The sequence below is a fragment of the Notamacropus eugenii genome, chromosome 3, assembly GCF_028372415.1.
Source record: "Notamacropus eugenii isolate mMacEug1 chromosome 3, mMacEug1.pri_v2, whole genome shotgun sequence".
Taxonomy (NCBI): domain Eukaryota; kingdom Metazoa; phylum Chordata; class Mammalia; order Diprotodontia; family Macropodidae; genus Notamacropus; species Notamacropus eugenii.
The window spans coordinates 428,123,454-428,145,361 of record NC_092874.1 but is presented as its reverse complement, the minus strand read 5'-3'; the positions used below and the strand labels follow the sequence as shown (position 1 = coordinate 428,145,361).

Sequence of the window (21,908 nt, the reverse complement as noted above, 5' to 3'; positions counted from 1 at the left end):
AGTATTTCTTTGTATTGGAGCAGTTGCTGTGGAGATTTTTTGGTTCTAACAGAGTTTTGAGGGGCACTTTGAAAAATGGGTGATGAAGAGAAACAGAAGGTGAAGTCAGAACGTAAAGTGTTTAATCTGGAGTGGACAAACAGACACTTGTTTACTTACAGGAGAGACAAACTATTGTGCCTTGTTTACTGAGAATAGCTGTTCCAAAGGAGTACAGTCTTCATCACCATTCTGAATCAAAACATCCCGACTTAAGCAAATTGGACACCAATGAAAAACAAATTAGTGTTCAGATTGTTGAAAAATCTCAGTGGGGAACAATGGTTTTTCGAGAGTAAACTCAGAAAATGAGGTGACTACTAAGGTTAGTTTTCAGATTTCTAAAGAAATTCCCACTGCTAAGAGACTTCATAAAGAAATGTTTGCTGATTGCAGTTACTGGATAATGTCCTGATAAAAAGATATTTTTGAGAAATAGTTTAATCATTATATATATATATATATATATACTTTTACTTGGAAAGTAAGCTGCTAAAAACTTATCTGCGGCCTGAAGTTTAGCCTGTTTTATTTTGGCCCCTCCCTACTTTCAGGTTGCGCGGGTCTGCTCTAGTAGTTAGAGTAGTAATGTTGTATGATGTCCATGGAGAGCCAGTTAGTGGTAGATCTGGCATTTAAATATGTCTTGTTTCCAAGTCCAGGAGTATCTCCTAGCTACTTTTCATTAAGGCCAGTGCATCAACTTGACAGTGTTTGATGTCTATGTTGTAATGATATTAAAGCCAGTTTGTGTTGTAGTAGTGACCTGTAGAGATCCTTAACCAGTAGAATTGCCTGAAGGATTTGCATTAATTAGACTACACAAGGAATTCAATTAAAAAAACATTGACTAGTGCTAGAAGTTGGGGTTAAAAACAAAGCATACTGTCTTGACCTCAAAGGCCTTGCATTCTACTGGTGAGATTAAACACATAAGCAATAAATGCAAGGTAACTTGAGGAAGGATAGGACAGTGGTAGGTAGATGATTAGGTATATATTGTAGGAGTTGGTATGTGACCTGAGACTTGAAGGAAGCTAGGGATTCAAAGAGGTGGAAGTGAAAAGACTACCTATGCAGGCCCAGAGGGAGAGGATGGAATACTGAGTCCTGGGAACTATAAGTAGCCCATTTGGGCTAGAATGTGCAGTGTGTGATGTAGAGTAATGTGAAATTAATCTGGAAAGGTAGGCTAAAGCCAGATTATCAACTGCTTTAAATGGCAAACTGAGCAATTGGTGAGGAATCTTTCACTTAGGACATGCCTAGAAGCCACATGTGTCACTAGCCTCTTAAGAAAACACAGGATTCAGCTCATAAGAACCTATAAATGGTACCTCCCAGTTTTCCAGGGAGTAGAGGGAGAGAGGTTGATGTATAATTGAGATTAGATGGTCCCAAGTCAATCAGTCAAGCATTTATTAAGTGCTTATTATATGCCAGGCATTCTACTAAGCATTGGAGATAAAAAGTTAAAACAATCCCTGCCCTCAAGGAACATATTCATAAATGGGCATGTACAAGATACTTTCAGAGGAGGTACAAGGCGAAGGCACTGGCAGCTGGGAAGACCTGTGAAGACCTGTGAAACGTGGCAAGGATTCTGAGGCAGAGGGGAAGAAGGGCAGCAGTGCTGGGAAGAAGTACGAGAGCAGACTGGAGATGGAGCGTTATGTCTGAATTGGTCCGTTTGACTTGACCATGGAGTCCATGGACAGAGAAGAGCTGGAGCCAGATGCAGAGCATAACCTCTTCTTTTCCTTTCCTGACAGGCTCTGACAGTGATAATGCTTACTTTTCCCCTCAATCCAAACCAATTATTAGTATAGGAGACTCCCTTTACTAATAATGCAGATCAGCTGCTGCTTTACAGTTTATAGAACTACAGGCTGGATGCATTGTGAGGTCAGATGACTTGTCTGTGAACACCCTGCAGGGATGTTTCTGAGGGCTTCACTCTGAGGTCAGCTGTCTAGCCACTTCACCACACGGCCTCACCATCATCCATCCTAAAAATCACTGAGTGCCAAGGATTATGGCATTGTAAGGATCTGGGCTGCCCTTGGGCAAGCCCACATTGAGATGAGACTAGTTTTGAATGAGATGGAGGGAGTATTTGTCTAACAGAAAAGAAATCAACAAGCTCTCCAGAACCCATTCCAGTGGCTGACTTTGTGTTGCATATATTCAGATAGCAATACCGATTCATATCAGAACTTATTTTGAAGTATTTTTCCAGAATTAGTGATTAGGAGATTACATAGATCTCTCCTTTCTCTCCCAAGCCAATACACATTTGCAAAACAGCTGAGACAAGCTGAGGGTATAAGTTTACAGGCATGGAAGAAATTTCCCACTTGTTTGTTTTATTTTTTGAGACTAGGTCTCACTATCTCACCCAGGCTGGAAATGTAGCAGCCTCCCTTGGGCCCAACTGCACTGCTGATTGGCACAGAAGTTTTGACCTGTTCTGTTTCAGACCTGGACTACAACTTAAATCTGTTTTCTCTCTTTTTCTCCTCAGTCTGTAAACATTAATGCCACTTAGGGAAACAGTAAAGATTTTCTATTCCTCTTCTTTCCATAATTTAATGAGATTTTGGGAAACAGAAAACATACAAACACATACTCAAAATAAGACTTAAAGAGTTTCTAAATTGTAAGCTCCATGAAAAATCCATGTTACTGTGCCTTCCCTATTTTCTAAATACAAGGTTTGCATGTAGAAAATGCAGTAGGTATATACATGAATGAATGCATACCAAGAAAATGACAAACTAATCCAGATGTCCAGAACTATCTAAATGTCTGTGCTTTTCCGACAGTGACCTAACCTTTGCAGTCTAATTTCACGTTACTCCCCTTCATGCATTCCATGTTCAAGCTAAATTGGACCAGTAGCTATTCTCTCAACTTGATGTTACATTTCCTCCTCAGTATGTTCAAACAAATCGCCCCCCCCGCATGTCTGGTGAAATGAATTTCCTCCTGTGAATCCTTTTTTGAGGCTCAGGTCAGGTGCCACATCCTCAGTAAAGATTCTCCCATTTGTTAAGTGTGTTCTACTTTGTTAAATTGCCTCGTATTTACTTAAACTTTTATGTGTTATGTGTTCAAATAGCATTCAAGCTCACTGAGACCAAGGTATGTCTCATTTTTGTCTTTGTCTCCTCAGGACTTACCACTGTCTTGTACATACTAGGCATTTTAATAAATAATTTTAATATTTGATATTTGAGTGAGCTTAGTAAAGGAAAATCTTAAAGACTACAGTCCTGAGCCTGTATTTGAAGGAGTCAAGAGTCCTAGTTTGGGAGAGGTGGTGAAAGAAGGCCCAAAGAAGTGCAGAAAACCTGAGAGGCTACGTGCTGTGTAAGGTTGGCCTGTGGATTTGCTTGACTGGAGTGGAGAGAGCAGTGAACACCTATTCATCATCCTTTATGTAAGAGTACTGCCTATACTTGAAGATAATTATTAAATGAAATTAATCCCCATTCCTTTGACTTCTCATTGATCTTATTTTCTAATTCAGTACTCATCTGTGTAGCTTTCTACTCAACCTTCTCCATTTGTCTGTGACCTTATTTAATTGATAAATCTGATGTAGTCACTGTACTCCATCGGTAGCTATTTTCTGAATGACAGTCAAATGGTCAAATGCAGACCACAGGGTTTTGTGAAACTGAGATTAGGGGTTCCTCCCCTCAGAGTTTGAAATTCAAAAGGGAGGCAAGGCAATCCAAACAACATCATGAAAACAGACAATTTTAAAATATATGATTTTTCTGTTTCTGGGCTAGGGTCATTCTGATGGTTAAAAGAAGGAACATGAGCCTTGAAAGTGAAGACTAATTGGAAATACAGGACAGAGTCCTCTGAGAAGCCGTGGGCATTTTATATTGAAAATGTCCATGGTTAGAGTGGAGGGAATGGAGACATCACCTAACAGTGAGAAATTTCTGAAGTGATTTCCCCACCACCTTGTGAGATAGATAGTACACACAATAGTTATTGTTTCCATTTTAAAGGTGAGGAAACCGAGACTCAGAAGTGAAATGACTCTCCCCATGTTCCCAGCAACTGACAGAACTGAGTTTGGGACCTGGAATCATAGTGTCTAGAAATGTCCTATGGGACTGTGGTCAGAGGATTAACTTAAGCAAGTTTGAGACAGATGTCACCATTGGCCACAGCAACACCGGACATAGGGGGAGGGGAGGGCAGTCAGCAGCACTGTGTTCCTCATTGCTACTAAGGTTGGGTTCCAGCTGCCTTCCTCATCCACCAAGCATGCCATTCTCAGCTGTGGGTGGCAGTATCTGCTCATCATTCTGATGAGGTGCAAGCCCAAACCAAGGCCTTGTCCCCTTGGATCAGGAGGGCTGCATCATTAGTACTGAGATGCCCTCAGGGAATAGCAGGAGTTTTAGGAGAAGAAAGTCTTAAAGAAGAAGTTTCATAGGCAGGGTCAGAACCCTAGCATATCCTTGGTACATGAGGTCACTTTGAGTGGGCATAACCAGGACTGGTTTTGGGCAATACTGTAAAGTAGGCAAAGTTAAAAAGTTGTCTCCCTCCCTGCTACATTCCCCTAGTCTATACTCTCACCTTCCATAGGCATCTGTCCTGCAGCTGCTGCTGTTTGTCCTTTGTTCTCAAAGAGGATCATGACATCAAGGAGGTGATGCCATGACATGCAAGTGAATTGGATCTAAGTAAGGGAGGATGTGCAGAGCCACCAGCCTCACTCTCTCCTTTGAAGCATCTGGGACCAGTGGCAAGATATAGAACAGGACAACTGGAAATGGCCCAGGATGCAGTGGAGGGGACCTTGACCTTTTCAAGCTAAGGTCTTTAACAAGTCTCAATTTGACTGAGGCAGCACAGGGCACATTCTGTGGTTAAGGCATAATAAAATGAGGCAAAGAATGGCCTCTCTAAAAAAAAAATAGATCTGGGAGGGGAAGACCCTCAGGATTTCTGGCCGAAAGAGAAACAATTGTTATTGACGTTCGTTCTGAGCCTCTAAAGGCCCAGACAAGTGACCAAGTAAGGCCTTGTTCTGAGACCACAGTGATTTGGGGTTAGGGATGGTCTTTGAGAGAAAAGACAAAAAAAAAAGTTTTAGAGATTAAAATTTGCCCTCCTTTTGGGCAGAGCACCAGTTGATAAAAGGTGTGATGATACCCTGAATGGAGAGAGAAGCACCTAACTTATGTCCCCCTTAACTGTCCACCAATCTAGAAAGCAGAAAAGACCAGAATGAATTCTAGAATTCTAGAAATTACCATCTAAGGCCCAAAGGAAAAAAGAAAGAATATACTTTCCTTATTTTTTAAAATTGGTATCTTTTGTTTTTAAATCATTTTTATCACCCAATCTATCCCTTTCCTACCCAGAGAGCCATTTCTTATTACAAAGAATAAAGGAAATTTCAACAAAACTAACCAGCACATGAACTAAGTCCGCTATTACATACAGAGTTCCATTCTCCTAGTGCCAAGAAGGGACCCTTTAAGTATTTTAAATTAATTCACATATTTTTACCTGCAAAAAATTTCACTCAGCATGGCCTATAGGGATTTATTTTGTGCTAAACCAAGTTCCAATTATTTACAAGGAGGGCTAAAAGCCTTCGATAGACAGTCCACCAAGCAGGCATGCGGTATTCTAATTGAGATTGGGGTGGGGGCAGGTGGTAGGCACAAATTTTAAACTTCTTCTAGGGTATGCAAGTTCCTTACTTTGATTCTGCATCAGGAAGTGGTGCCTAGCCCTAACAGCACTTCTGGCTATGGGTTTCCATACCCTCTGTAGTACTTACTGTGAGTGGGGAGAAATCAGAAAAAGCAGGATAATTTTCAGTTGACTGCTTCTCGCTACTCCCCCTCCCCCATCCTTGGAAGTTAATAAATAGAAGAGGAACATCCTGCCTGTGAAAAGCTGACAGCCCCTAAACCAGACTAACCAGCCCCTAAACCAGCTCTGATACTGGCTTCTGCCTCTCATTGACTTTCTTAGAAACAAGTAATAGTACTAGCTCGTTCTTTCAGAGTTGTCATTTGGAATAGAAATAAAAATAACTGTAAAGCATCTTTCCACATGAGTGCTAAATACCCACTGTTTGATTAAAACTTACCAGCCCACCCTTCTTCAGGAGGTATGGAGGGTGGAGAAGCACAAAACTAGGATTCTTTTCAGCTGCCATGTAAATGATTGCTTGCCCAACGAAAGTTGATATTTAGGAACTGGTTGCAAAGTCCATGTCACTGCCCAAAATAATGATGGCCTAATAAGCTGTTCAGGTCAGAACTTAATTGTATGAGATATGTACATGTAGGCCATTGTCCTTCATATGGTAACATTCTCTTTTCTTTTTTGATTGTGGGGGTGTAATATGTCAGTGGAAACTATAAAAATCACTAATAACAACATTTTCCTAGCTGCATGGGTCTTTAATCTTATTAGTGAACTGAAGCTTATTGGCTCATTCTACAGATCTTGAATTGTATCTGTGAATGTGAAAATAAAACCTTTTGGAAAGTACTTTGTTTAAAAAAAAAAAGACTAGTGGGCTTATGTTAAAACGATTATAGTCTTATGTGGCATAGTGGAAAGGACACTGGGGAATTAAGAGAACATGTGGGCAAATCCCAGTTCTTCTACTTAGTACCTTTGTGAATGGGGGAAAGGGAGGAGTTGACTTGGATGATCTCTGAGATACCTCCCCGTAATAAATCTAATGATCTTTTTCAGTGTTTTTTGACATTGCCTTTTAAAGTTTTCTCAGAACAAAAAAAAAAAAATATGGTTAGTATCACAGTATCTTGTTTTCTTCATTTTCTTACAGCTTACCTATTAGCTCATCTAAATTTTATCTTTATAGAAGGAGCAAGAAAATGTTATTTGAATCTAAGCATTGCCATTTTTTGTCACAAATTTTCTGGTGTATTCACTTATGGATTATACATATTCTTACCAAAAGGGGAAATTGATCTAGGCAATGAGTTGAGTCATTTAGTGACTTTTCTATTAGGGGATAATTTTTGTATTGTAGAGGAGAAAGAAGTTTGATTTTTTTTAATACCTTAAAAAAAAAGAAAGAAAAACAATAACCTGTTCACCTTCTGTAGATTTAAAATTGCTCTGAGAGTTACAGTGCACTCTTATAAGTTGACAAGAGCTTAAAGAAAGTTCTTCTGTGTGAAAAAAAAGAAAAATAAATATTTTCAGTAATAATTCATCTAGGAATTGGACTATTTTCAAATTCTTCTAGGGACGCAAGTCTGTCCTACTCAAGACCTACTTGAAGAAGTGCATGCTTGGAGAGTTAACATTGAACTCTCTTAAATACTGGGTCTGGAAGTTTAAAAACATAGATCCATTCTCTGCTATTCCTCCCAACCCACCTCCCCTCCCCCATCTAAAAAATAACCCCCCAAAACTTGGACATTTAATGTAAAGGACTGTTTCAGTGCACTGTTAAGGTTGCAAATTTTAGAATAAAAAAGTCAGGATATGCACAAGTTAATGTTCTCAAGGGAACATTAAACTTCCCCACATTGCACATATATGGTATTTTCAATTACTAGTTAGCCTGTTAAAAGCTCTTTAACATATATAGTGTGTACTAGCTGAACATTCCTAGGAGAACCTTTATATCTACATTTCCTGACATCCTCTTTATTTTAAATTTGCAACCTTAATGAGTTGTATTACGATCATGACTTTTTTCCCCTCTCCTACTCAATATATCATTGGTTCTTTAAAGATGAAATTAGTTGATCATGTGAGACAGATTAAGGTCAATATAATAATTTGTAAAGCATATTCTAGTTTTCAGACATTCTAATTCAAGTCTCACAACAGCCCTGTGAGGTAAACAGGACAGGGAGTATTATTTCTCATAGAATTATAGCATCCTAAAGTTGGAAGGAACCTCAGAAGAGACACATAATCCAACATGTACCTGAAGCACGAGTCCTGTCATACTGAACTTTGTGTTAAGGGACCTGTATTTGAGTCGCAGGTAAGGCATTCACTATATGTATGACTTCGGGAGAATTACTACTGTCTCATTCTCCCTATCCCCCAGTTTTACAAATAAGGAAACTGAGACACATAGGGATCATATATTCAAGGTCATATGTCTTATAAGTGAGAAATTTGAGACTAAATCCCAAATCTTTTCTGATTACTAGTCTAAGACTTTTCAGTTTACCATACTTCCCCTCAATTTAAATAATTAGAGGAAAAAACGGGATTTTTATGACCACTTGACCCTTCCAGTTCTCTTCAGTATAGGATTTGATTGTACTGGGGATGCAAAGATGGGGAAAATGACATATTTCTTGGTCTCAACACTCTTAAAATCTAGTTAGGAAATGTGACATTTGCATAAATAGCAATAATACAAAATAGAGTATGATAAGTACATGGGATAAGTTCAACTGAGAGGACGGCAAGATTGGAGAGGGAGCAGGAAATCCTTGATGAAGGTAGCACTTCAGAATCAAAAGTCTTCAAGAGTCATAGAGAATATTTAAAAAGGATAAAGAGAGGACAGTTTTATTTTGTAATGATGGTCTTAAGGGAAGAAAGAAAAGTAAGGGAAAAGGGGCTATTCTAGGGAAGAAAAGGGGAGGGACCTTACTATTTCACATAATAGGTATGTGTGAGATGAGTATGCAGATATGAAGGAAGTGAGTGAGGGGAATAGGCACCACCTGAAATCCAATTTCATCTGAACCAGACAGAAGAGAGTTGAAAACACACACGCATACACACACACACACACACACACACACACACACGGAATTTGATATAAAAATGGATTAAAGGACAAGGAGGGGAGGATTAAACAAGAAGGGAAGATGGATGAGGGATTTATTGATAGCAAAATAAACTCCATCATTGAAGAGTGAATCAAAAAGATTAAAAGAAGAGGAAAAATGAGGACATGTGATCAGGTCTAGGCAATGGGAAGAGAGAAAGTTCAGTGAAAGGGAAAGACTCCTTTCACTATTGTAAATCAGTGAGGTAAAGCACATTCCTCTTTTTTAAAGAAGGGGAAGGGGTATGAAAGACTGTGATAGAGGGTGATGCACAACTAACAATCATAACTAAACATGAATAAAATGACTTACCTATAAACCAGAAAAGGATAATAGAATGGATTTGAAAGCAGAATGTTGTTTATTAGAAATACACTTGATACATAATGATTAATACAGAGTTAAAATAGAGGGTTCAGGCAAAATCATTTATGCGTCAATCTAACTTTAAAAGTCAGGGATAGTAAACATGATCTCATATAAGATAAGAGTAACAATAGACACAATTAAAAGAAATAATCAGGGAGGCTTTACTATGCTTAAAGACAGCATAAGTAATGACTCAATACCCATATTTAATGTATATTCCCAAAATGACATAACATCTGAAAAGTTCCTGGAAAGTTTAATTGAATTTTAGACAGAGAAAAGAAATCATGGGGAATCCCAACATTCCTTTTTGAGGCCTAAACAAATCTAATGAAAAGGTAAACAGGAAAAAAAATTAAAGATCTGAATAGAATTTTAGGAAAGGTAGATATGATAGCTCTCTACTAACAACTGATTGAGAATTCAACTGAGTAAACATTCATTAAGCATGTCCTACGTGCCAGGCATTTTCCTGAGCTTTGGGAATACAAATAAAAAAGACTGTCACTACCTTTATGGGGCTTACAATATACTAGTGGAAGACAGTACAAAGAAGGAAGCCAAGAAAGGAGCAGTGGAGATACTCATTATGGCAGCATGATAGTTATGGAATTGAAACCAAACAGAGTCACAGAGGGAAAATCAAGAGTTACCTAGAAAAGTTCTGCTCCCTCTTTGAAAGAAGACTTTGGGAAGAGTTTATTACTCTGCCCCTCCAGTCAGAGGGGAGATAACCAAGAGTGCTGAGAAGAGTCAGCCTGCATATCCTGGAGGAAGGCATGTTTTCCATGGAGTAGGAACCAAGTAGAGCCACTGATAGAAAATAAAGATTACTTTTCATTTGTAGAGAATGTCCCACATAAAATATATGTAATTAATTTATAATTAGAGTTTTATAATTTTGTATTTAGAGTTTTCATAATTATAGGTAGAATAAAATTATGTTTTATAACTATATAACAAATTTTAACTTGTAACTTTTGGGGGAAAAAGTCATAATTCTTGTGAATTCCTAATGAATAAATAGAAAAGAATATTTTGAATGGTATATTAAATTACTCTGATGTTTCATAGTGCATTTTTTGTTGTTTAAAGGGGTTCAAGGAGCAAAAAACATTGGAAACCCTTGGAATACTGTATTCCAAACTCTCTTTTTTCTCATTTTAGTAGTTGTCAAGTCTTGTGTAAACATGACTGTGATTCTTTGGTATTCGAACTTTTTCTTTCTGGTTGCTTGAAGTATCTTTTTTTCCACCTGAAAGCTCTGAATTTTGGCTATGACATTCCTGAGAGTTTTCATTTGGGGTTTCTTTCAAGGAGTGACTAGTGGATTCTTCCTCTTTCACCTTGCTCTATGCTTCTGATAGATCTGGGAATTTTTTATGATTTCTTAAAATATAGTTTTCATAAATATTTTTGGTCATGGTTTTGATAGTCCAGTGATTCTTAGATTATTTCTCCTGAATATTTTCTAGATCAGTTGTTTCTAGAAGTATGTACTTTATATGTTGTCTGGGGTTTAATAGGTTTTTTTTAGTTTGTTCCTCTAATTCTTGTCTCCTGGAATCCCTGCTTTCTGTTTGATCCATTCCAGTTTTTAGTAAGTGTATTTCCTGACTAAGACTTATCACCTATTCTACACAATTAATTCTCCTTCCCATTTACCGTCCTACCTCTCATTTCACTTAAAATTACCTTTCATATCTCTTGATTCATTTCTTTCAACCACTCTTGTAGTTTTTGTGGCCAGGCCATTCTTCTGAGGTTCTGCTTGGGTTTGTTAGGAAGTCACTCTCTTCTTAGTTTACCCTTGGGTTTCTCTCCATTGAGAGTGTGTTTTATGGTTGTTTCCTTCTGTTTACTCTTCTCTCCAGCCTCATTTTCTGGATTGGGATGTTTTGCTTGAATCAGATGCTACTCCTTTCCTTACTCTTTAGTGGTCAGGCCCTGCTTTGTTGGAAATGTGGTAGCTAATCAAAACAGTGCCCTACCCTCTGCAGGAATCCCTGAGTTTTGGCTCAGGTTCTTGGTGGGTCAGCCTAGGTATTGGTGTTGACTCCTTGTTCTGTTTCATTTTGTATTGTCCTGAGCATAATATTGGCTCATTGTCTTGCTATGATTCTAAGTCACAGCCAGTTATTGTCAGTTGTATATGTAGTAGGCCTCCCGCTGGGATTCCTCTTTCAGCTTGGGCATGGGCTGTTTGAGCTCTGAGCTGTCTGAGAACTGATGTAGACCTTTCTCTTGCTTTTGTTCTGCTGTGGGATGCCTGAGCCTGGCCCGTTTTTCTCTGCGGCCCCTTGAGTGAGGTCTGCTTTAGTGCTTATACTACCTACCTGTACTGTGATCTGCCCCTGCCTCCAACAATGACTCTGGGATGCTTGCATACTATGCCTTCTGCTTATCACCATTTGTTTCCTATAGGCTTATTGTTCAATCCTGGATTGCCTGGAGAAGTTTTTTGGTTTTCTTTATCACTGCTGGTTTTTGTTCATTTAAAAGCCCAGGTATAGTGTTTATGGGGGATATGGGCCCCATTAGAACCTAACACGCTGACATGTTACTAAAAATTCTGTGAAATGTACATGACTTTCATGTTAAATATTTTCCTTTCCCACTCCTTCCATCTTCTGGCTTTTGATGAGTTCTGGCTTCTTCCTGATGACACATCTCTGACTTCTCATTTCAGCACTGTTTGCACTTTGATTCATTTCCCCCTGACTCAGTCATCAAGGTGGAGGAATTGGAATATTCTTTGTTTCCCATTTCTACTTCCAAGTTCTCCCTCTACCACCATTACTCAGTAACCTCTTTGCGTTGGAGGTTCACTCAACCAATATCCAGCAGCTACTGACTTCCATTACATTCCTCTTCTTTCCTCAGTGAGTTCCTAGTTTGCGCTCTTTCCTTAATTCCTGCCCTCATACTCAGGGCCTTCAACATACACATTGGTATTCCTTCAGATTCTCTTAATTAAACAATTCCTCAGTTTGATCATATTATATGACTGCTTCTTCATCTTACCTTATCAACACACAAAAGTGGTTATACCTGTGATCTTATCATCACCCACAAATGTACCACTTCCATTCCATATCCATGAATTCAGAAATTCCCTTGTAAGATCACCTCTGCCTCACAACCCCAAACCCTATTCTTTATCCTCACCATTACCTCCAGTCCCTCAACCCTTCAATTCTTTTCTGCATCATCACCCCTAAACTAGCTCTCCTCTCCTCTCTTCACTCCCTTGGTCCCTTGGTGAACCATTCCTGTTACACTAGAGTCCTTTTTGTCCTTTTCATTTGAATTCTTTGCCCCCAATGGAATCACTGATTTTGTCTGCTAAGTCTCATCCTTGGATCACTCCCATCATCTGCTGCCTCTGTTCTTTCTCACACGCTACTGAATGAAGCTGGGCACAATCATGAGACCATGCTGACTGAGTACACTCCAGATTTGTTGCCTACCCTCAGCTGGATCCTCATTGTGGCAAAGCAGTCTTTTTATGCCTCCCAAATTAAATCACTCTCCCACTTAGCATAGCAGTTCAACCTTCCATGGTACCTCTTCCCTCACACTTATAGCTGAGAACCTTGCCTCATATTTTACTGAAAAAAAAATGGAGGCCATTCACAAAGAGCTCTCTTCTGCCTTTCTCTTCATTTCACATTATATAGATTCCTTTTGGCTCTACCTTTTCTTTTACCCTTGTGTCACATGAGGAGGTGACCCCCTTTCATATTAAGGCAAACCCCTTTTCATGCAAAACAATCCCATTCTTCCCATCCTCTACACCAGATTGCTTCCTCTGTTATTCCTCACTAAAGTCTTCAGACTTTCCTTGTCTGCTGGCTACTTCCCTACTGCTTACAGACATGCCCAGCTTTCTCATCCTCAGTACCTTTATTTGTTCCACCTGTCCCCCACAGCTATTGTTCTATGTCTCTTTTCCCTTTTGTGGACTCCTTGAGAAGGCCATCTACAATAGGTACTTCCACTTCCTTTCCTTTCATTCTCCTTTAAACTCTACAGGTGTATTCCAGTCTCATCATTTAACTGAAACTGCTCTCTCCAAAATTACTGGTAATCTCTTAATTGCCAAATCCCATGGCCTTTTTATATTGCTCATCCTTGTTTAGTTCTCTGCAGTTCTTGACACTATTACCCTCTTCCCCTTGGTACTCTCGTCTCTCTAGGTTTTCATGACGCTGCTCTTTTCCCCTCCTACTTGTCTGACTGTTTCTTCACAGCCTCCTTTGCTGGATCTTTGTCCAAATTACCCCTTCTAATAGTAAGTGTACCCTGGGCTCTGTCCTGAGCCCTCTTCTCTTCCTCCTCTACACTATTTCACTTGATGACTTCATGAATTCCCATGATTTCAGCTATCATCTCCATGCTAATGGTTCTCACATCTATTTATCCTGCCCTAACTTCTCTCCTGACCTGCAGACTTTAATCTCTAATTGCCTATTAGACATCCTGAACTGGATGTCCCAAAGACATTTTAAATTCAACATGTCCAAAACAGAAAACTTTTTCCCAAAAAATTCTTTTCCCCAAAACCTCTACCACTTCAAAGCTTCTTTTATTCTTGAGGGCACCACAATTCCCATAGTCACACAAGGTTCACAACCTAGATGTCATCCTCAATTCCTTACTCCCTCTCTAATTCCCCAATATTTAATCTATCATTAAAGCCTGTCAATTTTATTTTATACCATTTCTAATATATGTCCCCTTTCTTCCTCTGGAACTACTGCTACCCTGGTATAGGCTCTCATCACCTTATGAAGGACAATTGCAGTAACCTTCTGGTTACTCTCATCCATTCTCCATTCAGCTGTCAAATCACCCTAAAATGAAAGTTCGATTTTTTCACATCTCTCCCCACCTCCTATTCAGTAATTAGCTCCCTATTACCTCCATGATCAAATATAAAATCCGCTGATTGACAAAGCCCTCACAACCTGGCCCTCTTCTACATTTCTGATCTTTTTACACCTTAATCTGCCTCATATACTCTTCACTCTAGTGACACTGACCTCCTTGCATAAGATGCTCTCACTCTGGACTCCAGGCATTTTCACTGGCTGTTTTTTTCCCAAGCCTCCAATAATCTCCCTCCTCTTCATCTCCTGACTTCCCTCAAGTTCCAACTAAAATCTCATCTTCTACATGAAGCTTTTCTCATTCCCTCTTAATTTTAGTGCTTTCTATCAATTGATTATCTCTAAATTATTTGTATATAGTTTTTTATGTGTTATCTCCCCCATTAGATTATGAGCTCCTTGAGAGCAGGGATTATCTTTTACCTTTCTTCATATCCCTGGTGCTTAGCACAGTGTCTAACACATGGTAAACACTTAGTAAATGTTTACTAACTAATGTAACTACTACTATAATTTGAGGGTCCTAAAAGAGACTGAGATGATAGTCTCATGCTGAGTATATCCTACCAAATAACACACCAATTAAGGTTGGCTATTTGATTATAGTTTAAGTTAAGATTTGGCATAGTTAAAAATCATTGAGACTGTTAGGCATACATTCTAAGATCTCAAAGACAGAGTGGTCCTGTATACACCAAAATATTTATAATGGTACTTTTTGTATTGAATATGAAATAAATCCCCATATATTGGGAATGTTTTTGTTTTTTTTAGTCGTGGTACATCAATATGATGGAAAGTTACTATGCTCTAAGAAGAATTGATTAAGTCGCTACTATGTTCCAGGCGTTATGCTAAACCCTTTAGAAGGATCTCCTCATTTTATCCACATAACAGCTCTGGGAGATAGGCACTGTTATTAATCTCATTTTGCAGTTGAGGAAACTAAGGCAGGCATAGGTTCACTGACTTGCCCAGGGTCACAGAGCTACTGTGGGAAGACACATGAACGGATGCCAAGTGCAATAACTAGGACCAAGGAAAACAACATAGATAAGGACTACAACATTAATTAGAACAAAATACAATCCTGAACATTATGTCATTTTAATAACTACGCTTGGTCCTGGAGTAGAGCTGAGAAATTGAACCTCCCTCCTTTTTATGGAGAGGTGGAAGACAGGGTGCAGAGTCACTGATTCACACAGCATGTTCTTTGGTCTTCCTGAACTTCTTTGTTCCTCTTTTTAATTCTCTGTTACCAGGGATGGCTTTCTGGGTAGGGGCGTGTAGAGATGTTTATAAGTAACCATAATAGTAGCTAACTTATAGTGCTTTAAAATTTTTAGAGTGCTATACATATGTTGTCTCATTTGATCCTCACGACAGGTCTTTTAGATGTTTCCAGTTCCCCACTTTACAGATAGGAAATTGATGGTGAGAAAATTTGTTGCCCATGATTACATAGCTAGTATGTGCCTGAGTTAGGATTTCAGCTCAGGTATTGGGACACCAAGTCTAGTCCTTTATCCACTAAACCGGTCAGTCTCTAAAAATGAAGGAAATGTAAAAACAAAAGGATATCAACAGTTTTTAACAGCATAAGTAGCACATGCTAAATTTTAAAATTAGTATAAAATGTTTTGCACATACATAAATAAGTGAGAGAAGTTCCAGAATATATTTACATGTTGTTTTCTTTAAAAATTGATTCTATATATGTAATCTTTGGTGTTTATTTCAATTCTTGAATCCAAACAATATTATCAGAGTTTTGTTTTTTTTTTTGGCAGGACACCAAGAGAAGTACCAAATATCTGCTTATCTCCATAACCTCTATCAAACAGCATAGCTGTGATGGAGATATTTTGCCACCATATTGGCAACATACTCTAATTTCAGGAACAAAGGGTAAAAAAGAGCCTCAGTTGCTAAATGTGTTCACTTAAATATATGAAATGATGATAGTAACATTCCCATTGCTTTCCCACAATGGATTCTGTCTTGAGATCCATTAGTTCCTGTAAGCTGGCCCAGAATGGGTCAATACCCCAAAGCATATGTGCAAAGAAATCATTCTGGGCTGGGAGGTAACAGGTGGGCTCTTACTTATAGCCACCCCCTAGGCCCATCAAGGGCTTTCTTTTGAGTTGTTCTCTACTGAGCCTGTATCCAGTGTAGTTGTAGGGCTGCCCCTGGCAGGAGAGAAGGCAGCTACAACCTAGAGCCTGTGAGATTGCTTTATTTCAACATGTACTATTTTCCTAGGGTATGGTAGAAATATTTCTGCAGGTGAAGAGGTCAGTACTGGCTAATGCAAATCTCAGATTCAAGTCTTGTTACATTCTAAACATTGTTGTTAAAAATTTATGGCATGACATTGTCTTGGAGTGGACGGAAGGGAGAGATGGAGAGGAAATTTGGAACTCAAAATCTTGTGAAAGAAAATGTTGAAAGCTAAAAATAAATAAATTAATAAAAAATAGAAATGAAAATTTATGGCATGATGATGAAAGAGAAAAGTTACCCCAAGATTCATTTTTGTAGAAATTGTGATTTGAGCATAAAATTTGTTTTGTTTTAACAGACTTAGTTTGGGATTTTATTTTTATGGATTTAACTCCACTAAAAATCTGTCTTTTTAACAACACTGGCATGGATTTTTGTGGATGTTAAGTGAACATTAAATTCAGCATTGCTTAATATGAACAAGTGTGAAATGAGCAGCAGTGATTAGGCCATAAATTACTGAGCAAGTATGTTCTGGCTGTCTCCAGGAAAGTGACAAGGGGGCTGGCAGAGTGGCCTCAGAGAGGGTGGGAGATAGTGGAGAGGCTTGCAAAGCTGGAGCTAAAGTATTTGACTTCCTCCTCTCTCCTGACAGCCTATCCTTGAGTATAAACTTGAGGACACTTTAGAAAGGTGAGCATCATGAGCCAGAGTAAATGACACTCTTTTTTGGGCAGTTTCTGCTTAGGACCTTTTGCTTTTTCTTACCAATCATATGAGAACTATTGAGCTGAAGAGTTGACATTTCTACCGTGGGAAGTAGCCTTCTCGATTTAAGGCAAAAACTTAACTCAAATATTAACTGGCCATATGCACAACAGCAAAAGCCTCCATTCTATCCAGAGAGTAGACTTACTTGATCAGGCCATCTATGTTCTTAGTCAGCAAACTACTTACTTTCTTTGACCATGAGTTTTTCCATTTATAAAATGAGGGGGTTGAATGAAATCAACTGGGAAGTCTTAAGTGCTTTGTGTATACATATGCAGTGTACTGCTTGGTAGTGTGAAGAGAAAAGATACAAAGAAGATACAGTCTTTTTTCCTGAGGACACACATACTCTTTGAGAAGATAAGACACAGAAATATGGAACAGTATTTTAAAGTATTACAGATATACTTCAGAAGTACCTGAGCATATCCATGATTTGTCTTTGTGGACACTCATTCCAGGGATGGTCATTGAAAACCCACGCTCACTTTCTTATCTTATGTGGTTTTTGTTCATGACTTCCCATTAATCCTCCATAAAAAATCTACCCAATACCTCAGAGACTTCTTCAGATCCTTGACTCGCAAGAGTAGTATTCCATTCTTTATCAAAGAGTTGAGTACATTGCTTCTTCTCCATCCTCAAAGTCTGAGTTGTCATACTTAGCCCACTGCCTGACACATAGTGGGTGATTAATAAGTGCCTTGTTTATTATTGTCATTTAGAACAGAGCAAGTCCAATCTTCCATCCAAAGCAGGAAAGCTTTCTACAGCAAAGTCCTAGAATTTTGGAATTAGAAGGAATACTTCCAGTGAAGGAGAAATCATTTACTCTGGACCTTCCCTAGTACCAGTCATTATCCAAATAATTTTCACTTTAGTACTCAGTGTTCCAGAAATCTTAGTATAGTTTTAAACTGTGACTTTAAACTGTAGTAAAGTCTTAGTATAACATTAAAATATAAAAACTGCTACAAGATTTTTGGGACACCTTGTAGGTCCCATCCAGTCCTCTCCCTAATGTTTTAATATGATTAATTTAACATCTTTTTGTTTTCAGTTTTTGCTGCTAAGCTTACTATTTTTTTCTTAAAGAATTTGTGTAGTAATTATGCTCAAAAGCAATGTTAGTCTGTCCTTATGTATAAAGCACCCCGGCATCCTGCATCATTATTATGTATTCTTCACCTTCACCTAGCTTCCAGGTTCTTGTTGAGTCCTAGTTTATGTCTAATGGTCTCTTGATTTGCTTAAGCCCTTTAACCCCTTCTCTTTTTGCCTGGCATCTTTTTCATTTTACTTGTACTTTAAAATTAAGGGCTATCAATAACTCAAAGAAACATTTATTGAAAGAACAAGTACATCATTCTATCGTTTTTTTCCTTACGCAAACCCTGTGGAATCTGTTGTGGTTTATGAGAGAGTCATTCTAAGTACTAGGGTCCCTGAGGCACTGCTTAACAAAGAGGAAAGGCTGTATGCTACCCTCTGGGGCACAAAGAACAGTAAAGGACCCATGGTTATTTGTGGTCCCACTCAAAAAAGCCAAGAGTTTTTAAATTTAATATTTTATTCTTTCCCCAATTATGTATAAAACAATTTTTAACATTTTTTTCAAATTCTTTTTTTTTTTTAATTTTTGAGTTCCAAATTCTCTCCCTTCCCTTTGCAAAAGCAGGCAGTTTGCTACAGGTATATGACATATGCAGTCATACAAAACGTATTTCCATGTTAGTCATGTCGTGAAAGAAAACAAACCAAGAAAAAAAAAACAAAAATAAAGTTTTTTTTAAAAAGTATGCTTTGGTTTGCACTCATACTCCATCACTTCTTTCTCTGGAGATAGATATAGTTTTTTGTCGTAAGTCCTTTAGAAATGTCTTAGATTATCATAGTACTAAGAAGAGCTAACTCATTCACAGTTGATCATCATACAATATTTCTGTTACTATGTACCATGTTCTCCTGGTTCTGCTTATTTCACTTTACCTCAGTTCAGTGAGTCTTCCCAGATTTTCCTGAGAGCATCCTGTTTGTCATTTCTTATATCACAATAGTATTCCTTCGTAATTAAGTACTACAACTTGTTCTGCCTTTTCCCAGTTGATGGTCATCCCCTCAATTTCCGATTCTTTGTTGTCACTAAAAGAGCTGCTATAAATATTCTTGTGCATATAGGTCCTTTACCTTTTTGTTTTTTATTTCTTTGAAATATAGACCTAGTAGTAGTATTGCTGGGTCAAAGATTATGCCTGGTTTTATATCCCTTTGGGCATAGTTCCAAATTGCTCTCCAGAGTGATTGAATCAGTTCATAATTGCACCAACAATGCATTGGTGTCTCAGCGTTCCCACATCTCTGCCAACATTTGTCATTTTCCTTTTCTGTCGTATTAGCCAATTTGATAGGTGTGGGGGGATACCTCAGAGTTGTTTTAATTTGCATTTCTCTAATCAGTAGTGAGTATAGATAGCTTTGATTTCTTCATCTGAAAACTGCCTATTCATATATATTCTTTGACCATTTATTAATTGGGGAATGGCTCTTATTCTTTTATAAATTTAATTCCATTATGTAGATGTTTGAGAAATGAGCCCTTCATCAGAGAAACTTGCTGTAAAATTTTTTTCACAGCTATGTGTATTTCTCTCCATCCTATTTTTCCATTGTTTATCCTACTCTGTCTCTCTCTCCTTTCTATTCTATTCATCCTCAAAAATGTTTTGCTTCTGACTACAGTGCCCCCCCCATTTGTCCTCCCTTCTCTCAGCACCCCCTTCTTTTATTACCTTCCCCTCCTACTTTCCTGTAGGGTAAGATAGATGTCTATACTCAACTGAGCGTATATGTTATTCCCTCTTTGAGCCAATTTTGATGGAAGTAAGGTTCACATGCTCCCCTCCCCACCTTTCCTGTCTTCCCCTTTACTGTAAAAGCTCTTTTGTGCCTCTTTTATGTGAGATAATTTACCCTATTCTACCTCTCCCTTTCTCCTCCCAGTGCATTCCTCTTTCTCACCCCTTAATTTTACTTTTTTAGATAATTAACTTTTCATATTTAACTCACACCCATACCCTCTAAACATACTCCTAATTCTCTAATAAAAGTTCTTAGGAGTTACAAGTATCATCTTCCTGTGTAGAAATGCAAACAGTTTAACCTTATTGAATCCTTTATGATTTCTCTTTCATGTTTATCTTTTTCTATTTCTCTTGAGTCATGTATTTGAAAGTCAGATTTTCTATTCAGCTCTGGTCTTTTCACTAGGAATGTTTGAAAGTCCTCTGTTTCATTGAATGTCCATTTCCCTCCCCCACCCCCCAAAGGGTTATACTCAGTTTTTCCGAATAGGTGATTCTTGGTTGTAATCCTAGCTCCTTTGCCCTACAGGATATCATATTCCAGGGCTCCAATCTTTTAATGTAGAAGATGGTCAGTCTCACATTATCTTGACAGTGGCTCCATGATATTTGAATGATTTTTTTCTGACTGCTTGCGATATTTTCTCCTTGACCTGGGAGCTCTGGAATTTTGCTGTAATATTCCTGGGAGTTTTCATTTTGAGATATCTTTCAGAAGGTTATTCTTTCAATTTCTATTTTATCTTCTGGTCTTATGATATCAGGGCAGTTTTCCTTGTTAATTTCTTCAAAGATGATGTCTAGGCCCTTTTTTGATCATGACTTTCAGGTAGTTCAGTAATTCTTAAATTATCTTTTCTCTATCTACTTCCCTGGTTAATTGTTTTTTCCAATGAAATATTTCACATTTTTTTCTATTTTTTCATTCTTTTGATTTTGTTGTGTTGTTTATTGATGTCTTTTAGAACCATTAGTCTCCACTTGTCCGATTCTAATTTTTAAGGAATTATTTTACTTTTTACAATCTCTGCAGGGAATTTTTGTACAACTTTTTTTTTATTTGGCCAATTCCGCTTTTTAAGGCATTCTTCTCTTTGTTGCATTTTTGTCCATCTTTTACCATTTAGTCTATTCTGTTTTATAAGATATTATTTTAATATTTTTTGTGCCTCCTTTTCCAAGCTATTGAGGTTTTTTTCACAATTTTCTAACATCATTCTCATTTTCCCAGTCTTTCTTTTACCTCTCCTGTTTGATTTTTAAAATCCGTTTTTGAGCTCTTCCAAGAATTCTTTTTGGGCCTAAGACCAATTCACATTTTTCTTCGAGGCTTTGGATGTACCACTTTTTACTTTGCTGTCTTCTTCTAAGTTTGTGTTTTGATCTTCCCTATCACCTAACTTTCTATGGTCAGGATCTTTTTTTTTTGGTTATTTGCTCATTTTGTAGCCTGTTTTTTGACTTTTAACTTTATGTTAAAGTTTGACTTTGCTCCTGATGTGGAGATTACACACTGTCACAAGCTTCAGGATTTTTACGCATTTTTTTTGAGAGCTGGAATTCTGTAAGTTTTCAGTTCTTTTTTCCTGGTGTGTGCTCTTGTCTGTGAGTGATTACAAGTACTCTTTTCTTCCCTAAAACTGTGTCCATAGTCTCCACTTCCCTGTTGATCACAAGTTGCGGTATGCTAGGGTTCCTCTGGTCCCTGGTGCTGTGACCTGGCTCTGAGTATGGGCAACATAGCAGAGTCTTACACCCAGTGTCAGCAAAGGAATCCTTGTCATTTCCTTCTGACCAGTTGTCAGACTGTGGAAGCTATAAGCTGCAGCTACTGCTGCTGATTCAGTCACTCCCAAGGCCTAATGCTAACTTGCTGGGGCTTGGCCTGCACTCTCCTGTACCCCAGGTGGGAC

At 38.2% G+C, this 21,908-nt stretch overlaps 1 protein-coding gene and 1 long non-coding RNA gene across 8 annotated transcripts in view; both read left to right on the top strand.

Moving 5' to 3' along the window:
* The window catches only part of CHCHD6 (coiled-coil-helix-coiled-coil-helix domain containing 6), a 323,428-nt gene that overhangs the window by 190,644 nt on the left and 110,876 nt on the right, over positions 1–21,908 (top strand). The gene's annotated exons all lie outside the window — the stretch shown is intronic.
* LOC140497418 (uncharacterized) overlaps positions 1–21,908 on the top strand; it is a 70,006-nt gene that overhangs the window by 27,751 nt on the left and 20,347 nt on the right. The window contains exon 2 of the long non-coding RNA XR_011964678.1: positions 3,215–21,908. This exon is cut by the window's right edge and continues 20,347 nt beyond it. This is a non-coding gene — a long non-coding RNA (uncharacterized lncRNA). The remainder of the gene's footprint in view (positions 1–3,214) is intronic.